Source organism: Trichosurus vulpecula, assembly GCF_011100635.1.
Source record: "Trichosurus vulpecula isolate mTriVul1 chromosome X unlocalized genomic scaffold, mTriVul1.pri SUPER_X_unloc_8, whole genome shotgun sequence".
Taxonomy (NCBI): Eukaryota; Metazoa; Chordata; class Mammalia; order Diprotodontia; family Phalangeridae; genus Trichosurus; species Trichosurus vulpecula.
Genome location: NW_023494384.1, coordinates 289,963 through 311,506, shown reverse-complemented (window position 1 = coordinate 311,506; position 21,544 = coordinate 289,963). Strand labels below are relative to the sequence as shown.

General features: G+C 38.7%; 1 pseudogene; it reads right to left on the bottom strand.

Moving 5' to 3' along the window:
- Nucleotides 1-1,460: 1,460 nt before the first annotated feature.
- Nucleotides 1,461-21,544, bottom strand: part of LOC118833268 — a 52,500-nt pseudogene continuing 32,416 nt past the window's right edge.

Below are 21,544 nucleotides of genomic sequence, written 5' to 3'. Positions count from 1 at the left end.
GTTAGGGGTTCCTGCTTTTGGTATAGGTGATGCTATTATGTTAACTCCTGACATAAGAGATTTGATCACATTAGCTCCTAAAACAGAGTAGCCGTATAGCCTAAGAACCCAAACCCAAACTTGAACCAAAAACCATGCCTCTTTGCTCATATGCAAAACCCAGAGCATTACCTACTTTTAAATGGTTCCAAGTGTTATGTCAATATTCTGCTTATTAGGTCAAGTCACAATTATACTTCCTGCTGTAAAGGGTAATCATTCGGCTCCCCAAAGTTAAACGAAAAGACTCAGAAGTTCATGTCTCACAGGTACCTTCTCATGATTGACTTTCTTGTTTATTCTGCTTAAATCGAAGTTAACAGTCTTCTTTCAAAGTATGTTGACACTCATTAATTTTGAATGGTCCTAAATGATTCTCCACATATGGCTAATGGCAAGTTGGCCAATTATAAGAAGGCCCATAAACATATGTCTTTGCTTTATCATCTAATCTGCCTACTTGTGAAGTTTGTTTTGTGTGGGTTAGAGGTAATTCTATTACTAAGAAAAACCACTCCACATTTTGGCAGAGCTTTTCCTGTTAATTTGGTTGTATTATTTAAGGGACAGTAATTTTAGCAGATGAACCTTTGCTTTATGAACTCTATCTGTGGAGGAAATTTTGCCATCAGTATCTCAAAGTATAAAGCACTAAAAACACAGATGAGGAAATTAGATTCCATAGTTGCTTAGAGGAAATTAATGAGTACTTTTCCTTACTTGGTTCTTTTTTTCACATGAAAAATTCTAAGGATCATCATTCTTTAAGCTGTTCAACCTTTGGAAACCCATTATCACATTCAGAAAACTACTGAAACCTACAGTACACACCAGAAATTCACCCACCCACATCAAATCATGTCCAAATAGTCACACAACACCACAGATGCTATTAATTGACCACTGACTCATATTGTTTACGACTCATAAAAGTTTCCTAGTGTACAGTTGCTAAAATTACAATGCTAGTCCATTTTAGTCAGCTAGGCTAACCATCAGTAAAATTGAAAAAATACATAAAAATGGGCATATCATCATCGAGATAATAACCCTGTATTTAATAGTACAATGTTTTTTTTTCGAGACTTTACAACATTTTTAAGCATTTCAAACTTCTGTCTTATCAGCATCCAAAGCAACTGGGTTGCCTTTTTTCATTACTATGTAACTCTTAAGAAAGAAAGTTGGCTAAACAATAATCTTGTTTAAACAGAATATCATATTTATGTAAATAATTCCTTCCACTGATAGATATTTAGTGATAAAACGGATGGAAAGGGGTTTAAATTACTCCAAGCTATGTTCAGAGTTGAACCTAATTGACCTATAGCTTAAAAATCTCCTTTGAAGTCATAGAAAGAGTCATCCACAGGTGTAAATAGTGCTTTTTCCTTGCAACTAACATAGTAATTCAAGTTGCTTCAAATTCTCTTCCATCTCTTGAATAGTTTCTGCTGCCTACTGTGGCCTGTGAGAGGGGAAGGACATGTGGAGAAAAAAGAATCCTCTCAAAAACGGCAAAGTATCAAAGGATAGGAACAGGCAGTTTTCAGAGGAAGAAATTAAAGATATCTATAGGCATATGAAAAAATGCTCTGGATCACTGCTGATTAGAGAGATGCAAGTCAAAACAACTCTTAGATGCCACATCTCTCCTGTCAGATTGGCTAAAATAACAAAACAGTAAAGTGATAGATGCTGGAGAGGATGTGGGAAAATTGGAGCATCGTTGCATTGCTGGTGGAGTCGTGAGCTGATCCAGCCATTTTGGAGAGCAGTTTGGGGCTATGCCCAAAGGGCTGTAGGGGTGTTCATATCCTTTGACCCAGCAATACCACTTCTAGGGTTGTATCCCAAAGAAATCACACAAGCGGGAAAAGGACCCATAGGAGAGAGAGTGTTTATAGCAGCTCTTTTTGTGGTAGCTAAGAATTGGAGGTCAAGGGGATGCCCATCAATTGGGGAATGGCTGAACAAGCTGTGGTGTGTGAAGGTAGTGGAATACTATTGTGCTATAGGAGATGGGGATGATATGGACTTCATAACAACCTGGAAAAACCTACACGACATAATGCTGAGTGAGTGGAGCAGAGCCAGGAGAACGTTGTGCACAACCACAGATATATGGATTCTGTGAGGACCAACCCTGATGGACTTCGCTCTTCTCAGCAACACAGGGTGCAGAGACAACTCCAAGGGACTCACAATGGAGAGTGCTATCTACATGCAGAGAAAGAACTGTGGGGTATGAATGCAGATTGAGGCACACTTCATGCTAGCCTTTCTCTCCCCCTTTTTTTTCTTTTTCTCTCTTTTGTTTTTGGGTTGCTTTTTTTTTTGGTCCTGTTTCTTCTTTTGCATGATTCATCTCATTGATCACGGTTCTTCTCCATAACTTGACTAGTGTGTAGATTAATTCAATGCAAAGTCATACGTGGAAGCTATATGGGATTCCATGCCGTCTTGGGGAGGGAGGAGAGTCTGGAACTCAAGGTTGTGTGGAGCCGGGTGTTGTAAACTAAAAATTAAAGAAAAAACTGCAAAGTAGATGTCAATTTGGGAGAAACTATGATGTGTTACCATGAATAGTCAACTAGCATTGCTTACTTAGTTCAGAAGCCTGGTTCAATAAATATTATTTTTTTCTAAGAACTAAATGGAATGTCAAAAAGCAAGTCACAGAATCTGGCTGGCTTACTAGGGGATATGTTTGTTTTATAAATGCTAAAGCTGTACCACTTAGAAACTCTTACTAGGTTTCTCTTTACATATTTCTGGCTATAGCTATAGAAGACAGCTAAAGTTTTAGGGTCTTACACCGTTTTTCAGGAGATTTCCCTATACTACAAAATATATGGCTTCAATTTAAAAATCAAAGTGAGGCAAACTAAACCAAAAATAAAGCCTCCATAGAATACAGATTTTATTACTGAGAACAGAAAATATTGTAATATAGTGGCAGAGACAACGAAGATAAGGGAAGGAGCCTTGAATTATCGCTTCAAAATCAAGACAGAGTATAAAAGAGATCTGTTCCATGGATCCTTGTTGGGCACAGGTGGTATCTTTGAACACTGTAAGGCCATGGTTGCTGGAAGAAACTTCATTCTTCTTATTTCCTGCAGCAGCTTCTCTGAGAAGAAAATAAAGCATAAGAACATATTTCAGAAGGAAAATAAGCATGCAGCTATCTCCACCTACTACCTCCCTTTTCTATCCACACTAGATCACCTTCTGTTAGGTTTTACTGCATAGATTCCTCCTTTTTTCGTTGATAATTCCCAATGATAAGGCACATAATGTGTGAGGTAGAAGGAAGAAGATGGTTCAGGAAAGGCTGCATTAAGACAAAGGCAATTTATGTCAGAATGGTGAGCAGAATAAAGGGAAGAGGAAAAAAGACAATCTTCATAAATGAAACTGTCAAAGAAACAGGAAAAATAAATCTGAAAAGAGCATAAAAATAAAATGGATTTATGTCAAACACTGGGTAGGCCACCCAGGAGGATTTACGGAATGCATGAAAAGAGGGAGAGGGGTTTTTACCCACATCGATGAAATTACAGACCAGTTGGATTGTTGAAGTAGGATTTCACAGAAGTCCTTCAACTTTTCTTTTTCCTACTATAAACAAAAGAAACATTCAAATGGGATCCCTTCAAAAATATCTTCTTATTCTAATTCCAGGCTGCCCAAAGGTAAAATTAAAACATCCAAATATTTGGTTCAACTCAACATCTACCAAGTGTCTATTATGTACAAGTCACTGTGCTAGATTCTGGTTGCCAAGGGATCAATAAATTAGTTTTCAGCAAAGGTAAGCAATACCCTGCATAAAATTCCAGCCAGATGGGAAGACTTGCTTAGTGATATGGGAGTGATAGAAATCTTTGAGAAAAAAGTGACCCTGCCCTTCTGTAGTTAGTAATGGTGAAGGAAGGAAATGTTCAATTACTCCAGACTTAGAGAAAGATTTTTTTAAAAATTCAGATGAAAGATAAGGATGATCTTTTGACTAGAGTCTCTAAGGGAAAATAGGGTACCCCACTGCCATCATCATTCAGCAACCTCTCTACTACCTTTGAAGTTCAGAATATCTGGTGATAAAACCTCATCTAAATCCTGGCTGTCATCATTTACCAACCTCCAGGCCACTTTCCCTTTCTTCCTCAGTGAGTTCTGCACCTGGTTGGGTTGGTCTTTGCTCTCAAACCCAACCCTTCTCCTTCTGTTTCAGTAAACTTCCCATATTCACACTGTACAACAAATTAGCCTCCTAGATCATCCACCTCAACTTCCATGACCTCAGTCACCCCAGACTCTGAAATTCCCATCTCTGGTTACAATGCCTTGTCCTTATTTCTCTTTCCTTCTCTGCTTCTGTCCTCTTAAACTTGCTCTTTATTCACACTAGACAAGCCCTGGTCCCTCAACCCCTACCTATTCTCCTTGTCTACTGCCTTTACAGTATCAGAAGGGGAAGACACCCCTTCCAAGGCCATGTAGTCCAACCAGCGTGTGAACAGGAATCCTGTCTACAATATTTCTAACAAGTAATAATATAACCTTTGCTTGAAGACCTGTAGTGAAAGGGAATCTACCACCTCCCAAGGCATCCCATTTCATTTTTTTGCATAGTTATGTTAGGAAATTTTTCCGTTTATCAAACCTAAATTTGCTGTTCCTCTACTCGTTGCTCTTAGTTCTATCCTCTGGGAACAAGGAGAACAAATCTAATCCCTTTTCCATGTAACAATCCTTTAAATACTTGAAGACAGCTACTACTTCTCTCCAAAATCTCTTCCAGAAGCTAAACACCACATTATTTTATGTGATCCTTGCATGACCTCTCACCATCCTAGCTGCCCTTCTCTTTATGTTCCCTACTTTATCAATACTTTTTCTAAAATGTGGTAGCTAGAAATGATCATAAGTATTCCAGACTTGTTATGACCAGGGTAGAATACAGCTAAAATATCATACCTCTTATTCTAGATTTATCTACGTTCTCAGTTTTTCTATCTTAGATTTATCTTTATCTATCTTAGACTCACTTGCTTCTTTCTCCCTTTCTTAGTTCTGATCGTATAGAGTCAATCAGTTCAAGCAAAGCACTATCCTCCATTCTTGAATCCTTTCTCTTTCTGGATCATGTCTATCATCTTCCTTCTTTGTTGTTTTTTGTTGTTTGCTAAGCTACTGAACACTGCTGAATTATGAAACTGTATATGGACTGTATACTATACAAACTTATGTTCTCTAACCCCCAAAAGTACCCTCACTGCTTCATGGCAATCTTTCATCTATCTCTGATTGAATCCTTATTTCACTCTCCAGTGACCTTTCCAAATTTTCTTTGTCAACTCCCATCTTCTTCCCTGCCACCCCATCAGTTCACATGAAAAGTGTGAAGTAACTATTGAGATCCCTCATTTCTTTTCCTCTGCTCCTCAAAAACTCACATCTTTCTATTCTTTTTTTCTGTTCTCAGAGGTAGTCCTCCTTGCCAAAACTAACCCTTCCACTTGTGTCTTTGATCCATTTCAGATATTAACCCATTATAATTATCATCCCCCTTGCCTTTACCTTCAGTATCTCCCTGTACAGGTTCTTTCCCCATTGCCTAAAAACATCACCGGATCTCACCATCCTTAAGCCCCCTTAGTTTGGCCCTGCTCTCCCCTTAAGATACTATGTCTTTCCTCTCTTTTGTTGTTAAAATTTCAGAAGAGGCAACATGGTGTAATGAATACAGTGGCCTTGTGGTAAGGACAGAACTGGGCACAAATTTTGTCTCTGACTCTCAAGAGCTATTAAACCATGTGTTAAGTCACTCAACCTCTCTAAAGCTCAATTTCCCCAACTATAAAATGGAGATAATGCCTTTAAGTGCCTGCCTCACACGGTTCCTGGGAAGATCAAATGAGAAAATGCATATAAAGTGTTTTGAAAATTTTAAAGTACAAAGTGAATAGTAACCAATATTATTAAATTAGAAAAAAACAGTTTTTGTTCACTTTCTCCATTTTCTCACGATGCGTTCATTCTTCAATTGCATGAAATCTGTCTTCTGACTTTCTAATCTTAATGAAATTCTTCTCTCAAAGGTCATGAATGACTTCTTAATGAGTACATGTTATCCTTTCCAGTCTTCATCTACCTATATACCTGTCTAAAGCATTCAGGGCTACTGACAACTCCCCCTTCTGGAAACTGACATTCTTACCTGATTATCCTGACTATACCTTCACTGCTTGATTGTCTTCCTTTATCTCCTAAATGTGGCTATCTCCCAAGGCACTGCCTTCACCCCTCTTCTCTAATTCTCTCTCCTAGTAATCTTACTTGTTCCGGTGTGTTCAATTTTTGCTTTCATGAAGATGATTCCCAAATTTTCAATCCATTCAATCACTCCCATAATTCTAGGCCTACATCCCCAAATGCCTACTATACATTTCTACATGGATCTTTTGTCAGAAACACAGCACATATAAAACTGAACCCATCATCATCTACCTCCTCAAACCTGCTCTCTCCTTGCAGTTTTCCCCAATTTCTCTTAATGGCATCACTAACCTCCCAGTCACCTAGGCTTAATTAAAACCTCAGAGTCATTCATGACTCTTGTTTTTTCCTCAACCTCCATGTCCAATATATTGGCCCATTCATCAATTCTACCTCTATGATATATCTTACATTAATCTTCCTTCTCTCCAATCACAATGCTTCAGGAACTCATGAAACTGTGAGGATTGTGTTTTCTAGAAATTCTACTAACAGTTCAGGACCTCTTGCATGAATCTTTAAAATACTCTAACTTGTCTCCAGGATTCCATTATCTTCTGCTCCCAGTTCATAGTTCATGAAGCCACCAAAATTTTTTTCATGTACAGGTATGACTAAGTTATTTTCCTGCTTGAAAACTTATAGTGGTTCTCTAATGCCTTTAAGACAAAATACAAATTCCTCAACATGGAAATTACATCCACCTACAATAGTTCCAACCTACTTTCCAGCACAATTTTGCATTGCTTCCTTTCATGAACTCTATTTTTGGGCCAAATTAGACCACTGGTCATTCCCCAAACTCAACATGCCACTCCTTACCTCTAAGCATTTCTGCAACTTTCTGGGCTTGGAATGGATGCTCTCATCTGCTTTCCAGAATCCTTCCCTTCCTTCAAGGTACCAATAACATCTTCCTACAGCTAAAAGTGAACTCTTGCTGAAGTATTCCTAGATAAAGATATCTGGCCATCTCTTTTGCTCTTGTGTATATGTGGTACATTTCCTCCCCTCAACAGAATCTAAGTTCCTATAAGGCAGGAACTCTCATTTTTTATTTTTGTATCGTGCCTAGCATAAAGTCTTACACGTAGTAGATGGTTAATAAATGGTGCCTATTGTTGAAAAGAAATTCTTACAACATAACTTGGAATATTCTCAACAATGAAAAGAACAGTAACTAGTATATAAGAAGCCAGTGTGATTGCACAGGAACTCTCTCATGCATTCATATTTAAAAGTAAAATTTTCACAAGATGGAAAGAGAGCAATACAGACCAAGATGAATACAAGAGAGTGGCACAAGGGTGTCTAAAATGTACGATCAAATAATTCTGAGGGAAACAAAACATGTTAACAAACGACACCAAGAAAGCAGAGGAATTACTCAACTACTCTGTGTTTCATGATGGAAGAGTAAGCAAAAATCTTAAATTCAGATAAAAATTCAGATACAGCCCAAAATAGGAAAAAAAGAGTATGAGAGTACTTTAGAACTACTGGCCAGGACAAATTACTTTCCAGAATACTGAAACAGCTTAGAAAAGTCATTAAAGAACCACTGTTAATGACTGCTGAGAAATGATGGAGAACAGGGAGAGGACCAGACTAAGAATGGGGCAAATGCCCTGATATTCCAAGAGAAGAAAATAATGAATTCGCAAAACTACAGGTTAGTAAACTTGATGCTGATAATCTGGCAAAAATGCCATAGTGGATTATGATTTGTGAACACTTAGGAAAAGAAGGCAATGATTAATAGGAAGTAAGGTTAGCAAATCATACAAAGTAGAGTGGATAGAGAACTGCCCTTAGAGTCCAATAAGGCCCGAGTTCAAGTACTACTTCTAATATGTACTGACTGAGTGATTTTGGGCCAGTCACTTAACTTCTCAGTGCCTTAGGTAAGCCATGAGAGAAGATGTGGATCTTCATTGGTATAAGGATTTCCCTCATAGGAGCTGATATACCAATGAATCACAGTTCTTGTCAAAAATAAAAAAAAAAAAAAACAAGTCACGCCAAGTTAAAAACATTTTTGTTTCCTTTAGGCTTACTAGGCAGGTCCTCCACTAAAGTCCTATTCTGATGTGTTACTGTAACAGAGAGGAGATCCTCCATTCTCAAACGCCACATTATAAAAATGCAAGATCTGTGGCCAGTGCTAAGAATCTATAAAGAATTTTAGTATGAGCCTGAAGACAGACTATGTACCTATTTTCTGAGAATCAGTCTAGCTAAATTCAGAAAAAAAATAATCACTATGAGTTTCTTTTGAACACAACAATTCATGAAGAATATGTACTGAGTACTGTAAGTACTTTCTGAGTTAGTGACCATACCAACAAAAATGCCATAGGTACAGGGTTATCTTGATCTTCTCAGTGAGTTTTACAAAAGTATCTCAAGACATTAGATGAAAACGACAGAATTAGGTCGTCCAGTAGCTGGTTAAACTTTACCTAGAGAGAGCTGATACATGGACTGATGTTAAACTGGAGGGAGATATGTCATGATTTGCTCCAGGGCCCTATTTAAGCCTTCCTCTTGGATATTTTTAACAACTTGGATAAAGACATAAAAAAGATATGATACTCATATATGCAAATTACACAAAGTGACAGAAATGTTAGATGACAGGATCAAAATTAAGAAATAATGACAGGCTGGAATTTGCTGAAACAAAAATGATGAAATATGATAAGGATATAGATAAGGTTATAGATTAGGTTACAAAAAATCAATTGTGTAATTATAGTTAAGGAAGACCTGAAAATTTCAGTTTATATGAAAACTACACAATATTAAGGTGCGGCCAAAAGGTGACTTTCCTACTGAAAAATTCCACACAATTTTAGTCTACATTAATAGAAATATATAGATTTATTTGGACCCTACAAAGTTCTACCATGTATTTTTACTAATTATAATCAGACTATATGTGACTATATGTGTCCAGTTTTAGGTACATTTTAAGAGATCCACTGACAAATTAAAGACTCTTTGAGAGGACAACAACGAGAATGATGCTTATTTAGAAAGCATTTTATATAAGGAATGGTGGAAGAAACCAAGTATACTTAGCCTGAAGATTTTTTTCTGGAAGAGTGGAGGTAAGAAAGAAGGGACACTAAATGGGGTCCTTCAGAAATTTTAAGACAATTATGTGGAGGAAGCTGCAGTCTCCAAAGATACCAAAACCAATAAGTAAAAATAGGACAGAAAGTTCTTTTATTATGAAAAACCTAACTACTGGAGCAGATTAAAATATGACTCATTGACTTTGCAAAGCAATGAATCCCCTATCAATGGAATAGTACAAACAGAAATCAGAAGATAATCTCTAAGGGATTTCTGCATTGGGTGAGTGGCTGGGCTAGATTATTATTAATATTTCTTCTAACACTAAGATTCCATGAATGTATGAAAAGAGAAGTAGGATTCCTAACAAGTATAGGATCAAGAATACAACATTACATTTGTCACTCATTTGCAGACAAGGAAGTACTTAAACATACTTAAACCAGTGTGTTTCTCCTGGAAATCAACCACTGTGGGAAGTAAATTACAGGTAAGTGCTGCTGTACTAAGCCGGATTTGCTTTGGCAGCATTTGAACATGACCAGGCTCAAAATGGTTTAATTCTGCTGACCGCTGAAAATGGATCAGAGAGATATACAACTCTTCCAATGATTTGGAAGGCGTGGAAGAATCTGACGGATCTTCTAAGGTTAGTTGCTGTAGTTATATTAGAAAGAATGGGGGGAGAGGGAAAAAATTAAAATTAGCAACATATAAGCAGAACTACATCCCCTCCACTTTTCCATTCCTTTCAACGATTATAGACAAAACTGGGCATTTCTAAGAACACTTTGTAGCACAGGAATTATGTTGAAGGAGAAAAACACAGGGATTCAGGAATCCTAAAACTAAAGTTCCCAGGACTGGAGTTCCCAGATGGAGTCATTGAGGGGGAGTACCCCTCAAGGACCCGAGTACTGGAGAGGGTCGGGGCCAACCAGAATGAATTCACCATCTCAAGCATTCTTTAAGTCAAGTTGGCGAAAGTTTATGGTTATGCTTTACAGCGGGAAAGAGTTCTTAGGGAAACTACATGGGGTGCAGGAAAAGTTTTTATAAGACATTTGGGGTGAAACATGTCAATTAGGTGTTTTGGGGTGGGATGAGGGAGTGGTTAAGGGGTGGTCAGTTCTTAAAGGAACATGCACTTTTTGTACCTACTGCGCAGGCTTATTACCCAGAGTTCACTGGGAAATAGCCCAAGGTGGGGGCTACTAGGAGGAGTGGTTTTGACAGTGAAACATCACTAACTTAACTAATAGTCAGAGCTGACTGATAACATCTAGGTGGCTCTCATCAAATGTCTTGTTAGACAAAATAAATGTGAGACAGTACACATTTGGCTATATCTAGGATACATATCAGTAAGGTCAGTAAGTAGTAAATATGGTCATGACCCAGTGCACAGCTAATTATCAGTACACAGGGCTGCCTAATGTGAAAGGTGTATAGATAAATGTGTTGCTGGGGCATGCTGCCCTTGAGCTAGAGAGACAGTATTTTGAGGCTAGGGAGAGATGTGATTTTAGAACTGGATGTAGTTTTGGAATTAGGGTCCAAGCACAAGCACCCAAGCACCCCATCAATTAGATCCCTCCATTTTTGCCCTGCCATCAAGTCAAGGGTATGATTAAAACTGTAAATAAATACTGCCTATATATGCAAAAGTGGGTTTTTTCTTTACAAAAATAACTAGCTTAACTGCTATAATCTTATCAATCAACAAAATACTCTGAATCATCCAGCAACTGTCACTGACTACCACTATCCTTCCAAACCCTAAAAAATGCATAGACAACTTTTAAGTTTTCATTTGTTTCAGGTCCAACATATTTAATTTAGATTCACATGACTATCTTGCAACAGGAAAGCTTTATCTGTCACTCCTCAATCTATGCCTGACATTTCAATTCAACACATTCAATTAATATTCTACTGAGTACCTATTGTGTATTAGGCACTGAGGATGCAAAGACAACAAAAAATCACAAATTTTTAGAGTTCAAAGGAACCACAGCAGACATCTAGTGCAATGCAAAATCTAAAAAGAATACCTACAACACAACTGGCAAGTGGTCATTTGGCCTCCGAAGACTGCCAATGAAGAGGAACCCCACCACTCGAAGGTACCACATTCCACATATGGATGGCTCTAATTGTTAACAAGATTTTCCTAACATCAAGCCTAAATTTGTCTCTTGGCACTTGCAATTATTGTTCTTAGTTGTATCCCATAGGGTTAGTCTCTTTTCCCACGTGGTGGCTCTTCCAATACTTGAAGAGAGCTACGATCTCCCCCAAGTCTTCTCTTCTCCAAGCTAAACAGAGGATCATACATTTAGAGCTGGACAGAACTACAGAAATGATCTAGTCCAATCCTCTCACTTCAGACAAGGTCACATAGATAATCAACTAATCCTCACATGGCATGGACTCAAGGTTCTTCATCATCTTTGCTGCCCTTCTCTTGATATTCTAAAGCTTATCAACTTCCTTCCCAAACTCTGGCACTGAGAAATGAACACGAACCTTGAAATGTGGTTTAACAAGGATAGCTACAAGGGGAGCCTCACTTGCCTATTCTAGAAAGCCATGCCTCTCTTGATGCAGCCCAGAATAGCATCTGCTAATTTGCCTTCTACATTACACTCATACTGAGCTTTTAGCTGTTAAAACACCCACTACTGTTTCAGACAAACTGCCTAACCATGCTCCCCTTTTTTAATCTTGACAAACTGATTTTCTGAACCTATGTAACACTTTTTACATTTAACCCTATTAAATGCTTTCTTGTTAAATTTAGCTCAATATTGTAGCCTGTCAAGATCTTTTTGGATCTTGATGTTGTCAACCACTTTTAGCTGTGTTCTCAGCTCCAATAGTTTCATCTACAAATGTGCTAAGCATGCCATTGGACGCCTTTATCCAAGACACTGACAAAAACGTTAAACAGTACAGGACCATTTCATTGGATACAACCTTCCAAGAAAACTTTTTTTGGCAGACCAATCCCCCAGTTCCAAATTCATCTAACCTCCATCTCACCATTTTTCACAGCAATAATATCAGATAGTGCATCAAACACTTTGCTAAAACCTAGGTAAACTATAGCTACAGCATTTCTCTCATCTATCAGTTTTTCAACATAGTAAATAAAGGTAGTATGGCATGACCTATTCTTGATAAAGCCATGCTGATGGCTCTTAGTGCTCACTGGTTCCTTTCCTAGATGTATGCTATCCTTTAACAAGTGTTTCTAGAACTTTGTTCAGAAGGCAAGTTCACTGGCCTATCATATAAAAACTAGTCCTATGCCCTTTTTAGAAAATCAGAATACCATTTTGCCCCCCTTCAGTCCTATAGTAACTTTCTCATTTCTATGGTCTTTCCAATATTAGCAGTTCAAATATTGCATCTGCCTTTCAGTACCTGAGCATGTAGTTTATTTCAGCTAGGTGTCTTGAATTCATCAAGGGCAGCAAGGTGCTGTTTTATAATCTCCTTACTTATCTTGGGTATCAATTCTCTATTAGCCATTTTTGTTCTGTCCTTTCCCATCCAAAGGTCATTGTCTTTGGCAGAGAAGAGAGAAGTAAAATAGTAACTGAGCAACTCTGGCTTTTCCCTCTTAATAGTTACCAATGTCCCATTCACCACAAACAGCAGTTCTGTTCTTTCTTTGATATTTCTTTTTTCCCCCAACAATCAACCCCACCCCAAAACCTTTTTCTTAAACATTTTTTCACCAGCCTGAGATCATCCTGAGCTTAAGACCTACACTGTTCTTCTCATCGTACTGTGATACACTTGTGAATTCAACCTGTTACCTGCCCTTGGCCCTATCTTTTGCATATCTTTTAAAAATAAGTTGGACAGTGAGTCCCTATGCATCCACAGCCATCTCTTCAGACAACCTGCTTTTCTCATCAAAAGGAGTTCCCTTTGCCTCTCCAGAATTTCATCCTTGAGCTTCTTTGCCATCTATAACTCCATTCTATGGGATCTTCCTCCAGTCTCTCCTCTCTGAACCCTTGGAAACGATCCCTCACAATCTTGAGTTCAGGTCACACTATGCCATGTGATCCTTTCCTTTATCAAGTTCTTGGAGGGGTTGGCCACTTTTCCTCTAGGTTTCTAACATGTACAACCAAGCAACTTGTTCCTCCCGGATAGTGAGAATTGGATCCAGAACATAGTTTCCCATTGTTAGTTCCTCCACCTTTATGAAGAATTCAATTATCATTAAGGCAAGTAAAAAAAAATGGCAAGTCACTCTACTTGGGGAGACTGAGAGAGCTCTTATACATGTCTGGAGGATAGACACCTCTTATCACTACTCTATCTTGCCAATTGCCATACTTGTGATCTATTATTTCCTCTTTCTGCCAAGGTGTTCTGTAGTACATTCTAATGATAAAAAAGTATGATTTTCTTTGCATTGATCTTCACTCAACTGTTTTCCAGCACGCTTCCCACTTCTAATTTCCAATTTCATTACATGAGTATACCTTCCTAATACATAATACTACCTACCTTCCCTGGCCCATTTTTCCTATTCTGTTTCTTTTGAATAAAATACATGCCATCAAGGAGCTAATGTTCCACTGGATATGTAAATGTAAATGTAAGTCACAAATGAACATGTGTAGAAAGCTTACCAACTATACTTCATCTAGTCTTATTTTATTAGCTAAAACCTACTTTGTCATAATTATTGAGAATAAGCAAAGAGCTGAACCATGCTAAATTATTTAAAACAAGGCTGGGAAACAAGTTATTTTTGGATTCAAGCTTGTTAGAACAGAATTATTTTTCATCGATTAACAAGCTGATAATTCTTGTATTTGCATGTTTCATATGATATATCTTTCACAAGATTATAGTTAATGCTTGTGGTAAAGTTAACAATTCAAGTTCTTTGGACATATCTTCAGATTAAAACTGGTTTCAAGTAGGGAACACAAGCTTAGCTTTTCTGTGTATGAACTCTTAGGTACCAATTTTTCACACCTGGCCATTCTAATCATTTTTTTTTTAGCATTTTTAGTTTCTTTTCATAAAGAATCTATTTTTTCATATTTCCCTGGAAATTTTGAGGTTATATAATAGGTGCTGCACATTTCGTACCAATTTTGTTGAAACAGCATTTCTCAATAAAATATTTCACAGTTAAGGTATCAACTTCATTTAGAAGGTGATGTCAAAGGAGTCTTGAATTGTTTTAAAATAAATACCTGGTTTCTCAGGTTTTTGATGCTGAATAAACTGTCATTCCAGACCACAGTGCAGTCATGGATCCTATCCTACCAAGTGTCAATTAAGATCCCTAACACATTGCTTGCTACTCATGCTTTGTATACCTTTGTCTAGGAACCTTCGGCCACGCTAGCTTTCTTGTCCTTCTCTCCTGGGAATTTCTTGGCATCTACACTGCCATTCTTTTTTCGGAAATGCTATGCTATGATCTCTATAAAACTTTGGTCTACTGAAGGGAATTTTCTTCTGGTTCCTTTTTAAGTTTAAGGAATTTTTTATTAGATTTGCAAGATTTGAAAGTAAACATAGCTTTAGTAGGCCTATTATGTGAACTCCATGTCTGCTCCAGAGCCTCTCATTTCTAAATTTTAAACTACATACAGTCTAAAAATGGACCAGAACAAAAATATTGTTTATTTAATATTTTAAGTTTTCAGCATTGATTTCCACAAGATTTTGAATTACAAATTTTCTCCCCATTTCTACCCTCCCCCCCCCAACTCCAAGATGGCATATATTCTGATTGCCCCATTACCCAGTCAACTCTTCCTTCTGTCACCCCACTCCTTCCCATCTCCTTTTCCTTTACTTTCTTGTAGGGCAAGATAGATTTCTATGTCCCATTGCCTGTATATCTTGTTTCCCAGTTGCACGCAAAAACAATTTTTTTGGAACATCTGCTTTTGAAACTTTGAGTTCCAAATTCTCTCCCCTCTTCCCTCCCCACCCACCCTCCCTAAGAAGGCAAGCAATTCAACTTAGGCCACACATGTATAATTATGCAAATCCCCTCCAAATGCTCATGTTGTGAAAGACTAACTATATTTTGCTCCCTCCTATCCTGTCCCCCTTTATTCAGTTTTCTCTCTTGACCCTGTCCCTTTTTGCAAGTGTTTGCTTTTGATTACCTCCTCCCCCTATCTGTCCTACCTTCTATGGTATCCCCATTTTATCTCCTTCCTCCTTCTTTCCTGTGGGGTAAGATACCCATCTGAATGTGTGTGTTATTCCCTTCTCAAGTCAAATCCAATGACAGAAAGATTCACTCACTCCCCTTCACCTGCCCCCTCTTCCCTTCTTGCAGAACTGCTTTTTCTTGCCACTATTATGTGAGATAATTTACCCCATTCTATCTCTCCCTTTCTCCCTCTCTCAATATATTCCTCTCTCATCCCTTAATTTGATTTTGTTTTTTTAGATATAATCCCTTCATATTCATCTCACCCTGTGCCCTCTGTCTACATATATATATGTATATGTATATGCATATGTGTGTGTATATTCCCTTCAAACTTCCCTAATACTGAGAAAGGTGTCATGAATTATACACATCATCTTTCCACGTAGGAATGTAAACAAAATAGCTCAACTTTAGTAAGTCCCTTATGCTTCCTCTTTCTTGTTGACCTTTTCATGCTTCTCTTGATTCTTGTGTTTGAAAGTCAAATATTCTATTTGGTTCTGGTCTTTTCACTGAGAAAGCCTGAAAGTCCTCTATTTTATTGAAAATCCATATTTTGCCTTGGAACATTATACTCACTTTAGCTGGGTAGGTGATTCTTGGTTTTAATCCTAGCTCCATTGTCTTCTGGAATATCGTATTCCAAGCCCTTCGAAGCCCTAATGTAGAAGCTGCTAGATCTTCTCTTATCCTGATTCTGTTTCCACAATACTCAAACTGTTTCTTTCTGGCTACTTGCAGTATTTTCTCCTTGATCTGGGAGCTCGGGAATTTGGCGACAATATTTCTAGGAGTTTTCTGTTTGGGATCTTTTTCAGGAGGTGATCGATGGATTCTTTCATTTTCTATTTCACCCTCTGGCTCTAGAATATCAAGGCACTTCTTCTTGATAATTTCTTGAAATAGGACATCTAGGCCGTTTTTTTATCATGGCTTTCAGGTAGTCCAATAATTTTTAAATTACCTCTCCTGGATCTATTTTCCAGGTCAGCGGTTTTTCCAATGAGATGTTTCACAATGTCTTCTATTTTTTTCATTCCTTTGGTTCTGATTTATAATGTCTTGATTTCTCATAAAGTCACTAGCTTCCACTTCCTCCAATCTAATTTTTAAGGTAGAATGTTCTTCAGTGGTCTTTTGGACCTCCTTTACCATTTGGCTAATTCTGCCTTTCAAGGCATTCTTCTCCTCATTGGCTTTTTGGAGCTCTTTGTACATTTCAGTTAGCCTGTTTTTTAAGGTGTTATTTTCGTCAGTATTTTTTGGGTCTCCTTTAGCAATTCATTGACTTGTTTTTCATAGTTTTCTTTCATCACTCTCATTTCTCTTCCCAATTTTTCTTCTACTTCTCTTACTTGCTTTTCTAAATCCTTTCTGAGCTCTTCCATTGCCTGAGACCAATTTGTATTTTTCTTGGAGGCTTTTGATGTAGCCTCTTTGACTTTGTTGATATCTTCTGGCTGCGTGTTTTATTCTTCTTTGTCACCAAAGAAAGATTCCAAAGTCTGATTCTGAATCTGAGACCGTTTTTGCTGCCTGTTCATGTTCCCAGCCAACTACTTGACCTTCAGCTTTTTGTAAAAGTATGCTTGTAGAGTAGAGAGTACTTTGTTCCAAGCTTGAGGGGCTCCAGCTGCTGTTTTCAGAGGTATTTCTAACACAGCAAGCTCTGCCACACCAATGCTTCTCCTCCCCCAAAACCGCCAACCCGGTATGTGACTCAGAGCCAAGCAGGCTCTTCACTCCCACTCAGATCCTTGACTTAATTCCTCCCACCAGGGGGTCCTGCGGCCAGAAGCAATTGCAGCTGTAGCTCTTGAAGAAGACTCAGAGCTGCAACAGTTCCACCGCCCTGGGGGTGGTAGCCAACTGTGAACTCCTTTCACTCTGTCCAAGAAGTTTTTTCCCACTAACCTTCTCTGTTGTCTTTGACATTTGTGGGTTAGAAGTCTGGTAACTGCCACAGCTCACTGATTCAGGGCATTGTCGCCTGTTCCCCCTGCCTCCCGGTCTGGTTGGTCCTGGCACAGACCATTCTGGGCTCTGCTCTGCTCCAAGCTCCGTACGATAGACCTTACCCAGCGATCACCCAGGCTGTCCTGGGCTGAAGCCCTGCTTCCCTCTGATATTTTGTGGGTTCTGCAGTTCTAGAATTTGTTCAGAGTCATTTTCATAGGTGTTTGGAGGAACCCGGGGGAGAGCTTTAGGCAAGTCCCTGCTTTCCTGCAGCCATCTGGGATCTGCCCCCTGGAAAGTGTTTTTTTTTTTTTTTTTGCTGTTGTCGTGTTTGTCCTTCCTTCTCAAAGAGACATCAGGAAAATGATGATATCATTTGCTGTTGACTTAGATTTGAGTGATGGAGGGCTGTGCAAGGTCACCAGCCTCACTTTCTCCTCCAGAGCCATCAATCAACCATATTCTTAATTTGCTAAATTGTCTCCTATTCCAGATGTATCATAATCAAAAGGAGATAACATTCTTTTGGGATTTCTCCTTGTTTTTAAGAGAACAGGTAGAACAAAGGAGATTTAGAAAGAGGAAGGAACTGTGTATCCCAGTCCCCTCATTTTGCAGACGAGGAAAATGAAACCCAAAGAAATTAGGTAAATTGTCTATGGTCATACAGCTAGTGGGTGCCTGAGGCAAAATAAGAACCCAGGTCTTCCTGACTCCAAGTTCTGCATTCTTTCCTCTATACCTTTTCTCCTTTCCATCAACTCTACTCTAACACATCAGACTTTGCTTTTCTAAGATACCAAGTAAAAGGTACCACAATCTATGGCTAAAGATAACAAAGTTGGAAGGAACAGAATTAAAAATTCTATTAACTTCCAAGAAACTCTGCTTTCAGAGATGAAACATAATTGATTAAAGCACAAACTGTACAAAATATAAGCTATACAACTAAACAGATTTTTTTTTCTGCTCCTACTATAGCAGTAAAGAACAGTAGACAATAACACATTTTTTAAAAAATTCATGGCAAGAAATATAAAATTTATCTTAAAAAATAAAATTAGAATTCTTTCTCTCTACCACATAGACTGTAAGTACTTAAAGAGCAAAAAGTCCAGATTTTCTCCTTTTGTGTCTTCCTATAGTAAATATAATGCTCCACATCATTTGTGCTAAGGTCACCTACCATACTGGATTTTTTGCTCTTTAATCTTTGTCACAATGGAAAGTTTCATAGAGATGGGGGAAATTTTCACTTTCTTAAATCTTCTCCCTCCTGAGTATTACATAAAGATAAAATGCATCAATAAAATTATTTTAAATAAGTCACCAGTGCTAAAATGGCAGAGTATACAGTTAACTTCATGTTACAACCAGTATTCTAGAATATAGGATTTCCTTTATTCGAGGGGCATGGGGCACTTTTATTATATTGAGCCAAAGACTTAATTCACAAGTTTTTGTAGGAGAGTGAGGTAAGGAATGATAGGAGTTAAAAATACCAAAAGTAAAAGAAAAGTGATTTAAGAACATTCACTTGTCTCTAAAAAAGATTTTTTCTTCCATAGTACCCCACAGCTACAAAGTGTTTCACCAAGTAAAAGAAAAAGTTTCCAACATATTTGATGTCTAAAAAAACAAAATTTAGTGCCTCATATGCATTCATGAATAAGTTGCTGTGTATTCCACCAACATTTACAGAGTATCCCTGTTTAAGGCACTACCCCAGCTATTGTGGGCAAATATTTAAGTTGGATAAGACATGGTCTCTATCCTCAAGAATCTTACATCTGATAAGAGAAGTTCCTACTGTGTTTAATGCACAGGGATAAGCACTGGGGAACAGGCAGCTCAGATAAGCTTTGACCTACATTCTCATGGAGCTCACAACTTCCCGGCACATAAACACTCATAGCACAAAGCAGAATGTGACAAGTGCCAAGAGACAGTAACTCCAAGATTTGTTGTTCAAAAATAGGTTATGTCAAATAATTCTGCAACAAGCTACTTGGTGCCAAAGGAATAGTTTTGTAAGTGGATGTAAACTTCACAAGCAAGAAATGGCTGTGAGGGAGACAGACTGGTTTTGAGCGGCTCATGTAGCAGGTAGAGTTGTTCCAATCTCAGCTGACTGGCCAAAGAATACAGTTGGGCTTTGTAGCATTAAGATGGGATTTGGTGATCTTCTTAATAACGGTACATTGTGTAGGGCAACATTACATAGTGTGTAGCTATTTAAAATTATACAGGCACATAGCTGCTACCTTTGAGAAAGCAAACTATAGAGTTACTAATGCAACAGACACTATCTATAAATACATGAGCTTAAACACATACAAATACCAAGACTTGTCTATACATAATCTTTGACCTTTTTTAATAATCCATAATCCTACCTTCCTTGTTACTGTAAAGGGGAACACCTCTCTCAGGCTCACAACCTTGGAGTCATTCCAAATTCCTCTTTCTTTCTCATCCCCCATGTCCAAGCTGTTGCCAAGGCCTATCGATTTCACCTTTGCAGCATCTCTACAATTTGCCTCCTTCTCTCACACTGCCACCACTCTTGTGCAGGCTCTCATCAGCTCACACTTGGACTGCTGCAACAGCCTGCTGATGGGTCTCCCCACTCCAGTCCATTCTCCATTCAGCCACCAAAGTGATTTTCCTAAAGCACAGGTCTGACCATGTCACCGCTCTACTCAATAATCTCCAGTGATTCCCAATCAACTCCATGAGAAAACACAACATGCTCTGCTTAGCATTCAGAGCCTTTCATAAGCAAACCCCTTCCTACCTTTCCAGTCCTCTTACACCTTATTCCCCAACATATCCTCTTGGATCCAGTGACACAGGCCTCCTGGCTGTTTCGTCAACAAGACACTCCATCTCTTGGCTCTGAACATTTTCTCTGGCTATCTCACATGCCTGGAACACTCACCCTCTTCATCTCTACCTACTACCTTCTTTAAGTCCCATCTTTAATAGGAAGCCTTTATCAATCTCTCTTAATTCCAGTGCTTTCCTTCTCTTGTTTCCGATTTATTCTGTATACATATATACAGTTTGTACATATCTGTTTGCTTGTTGTGTCCCCCATTAGACTGTAAGCTCTTTGAAGGCAGGGACTGTCTTACCTCTTTTTTGTATCTCAGCATTTAGCACAGTGCTCAGGATAGAGTAGGTATTTAATGTCTGTTGATTGTTTATCTTTTTAAAAATTGGGACCTAATTGTTTCACTATAGATTTCTGCTTCTGATGAAACCTTTGGTAGTCCATACATAATATGCCATTATAAAACCACACAATCGAAGCTGGCGGCTGGATAGCAGGGACTTGCATGAGATCCCCACCACGTCCCTCCAAAAACCTATAAAAATGCCTCTGAACAAATTCTAGAACTGCAGAACCCACAAAATAGCAGAGGGAAGCAGGGATCCAGCCTAGGACAGCCTGGATGGTCGCTGGATGAGGTCTATTGTGCTCGGAGTGGAGGGGAGCAGAGCTCAGCGTGGGAGGCAGCAGGACCAGCCAGACCAGGAGCCGGGTGGAACAGGCCCTAGCACCCTGAATCAGTGAGCTGTGGCAGTTACCAGACTTCTCAACCCACAAACACCAAAGACAACAGAGAAGGTTAGTGGGAAAAGCTTCAGGGGACAGAGTTCGAGGTTCGACCACAGTCCCAGGGGCAGTGGGGGAGGTGCAGCTACAGAACTACAGCTGCAGTTACTTCCGGCCCCAGGCCCACGTGGTGGGAGGAATTAAGTGGCGGATCAGAGCAGGAGTGAAGAGCCTAATGAAGATTTGCATCAGGTCCAGGTTGGTGGTTCTTGAGGAAGGAGGAGCGCTGGGGTGGCAGAGCTGGCTATATAGAAATAACTCTGAAATCAACGGTGCACTCCCTCAAGCCTGGAACAAAGTATTCTTTGCTCTACAAGCAGCCATACCCTGACGAAAAACTCAAG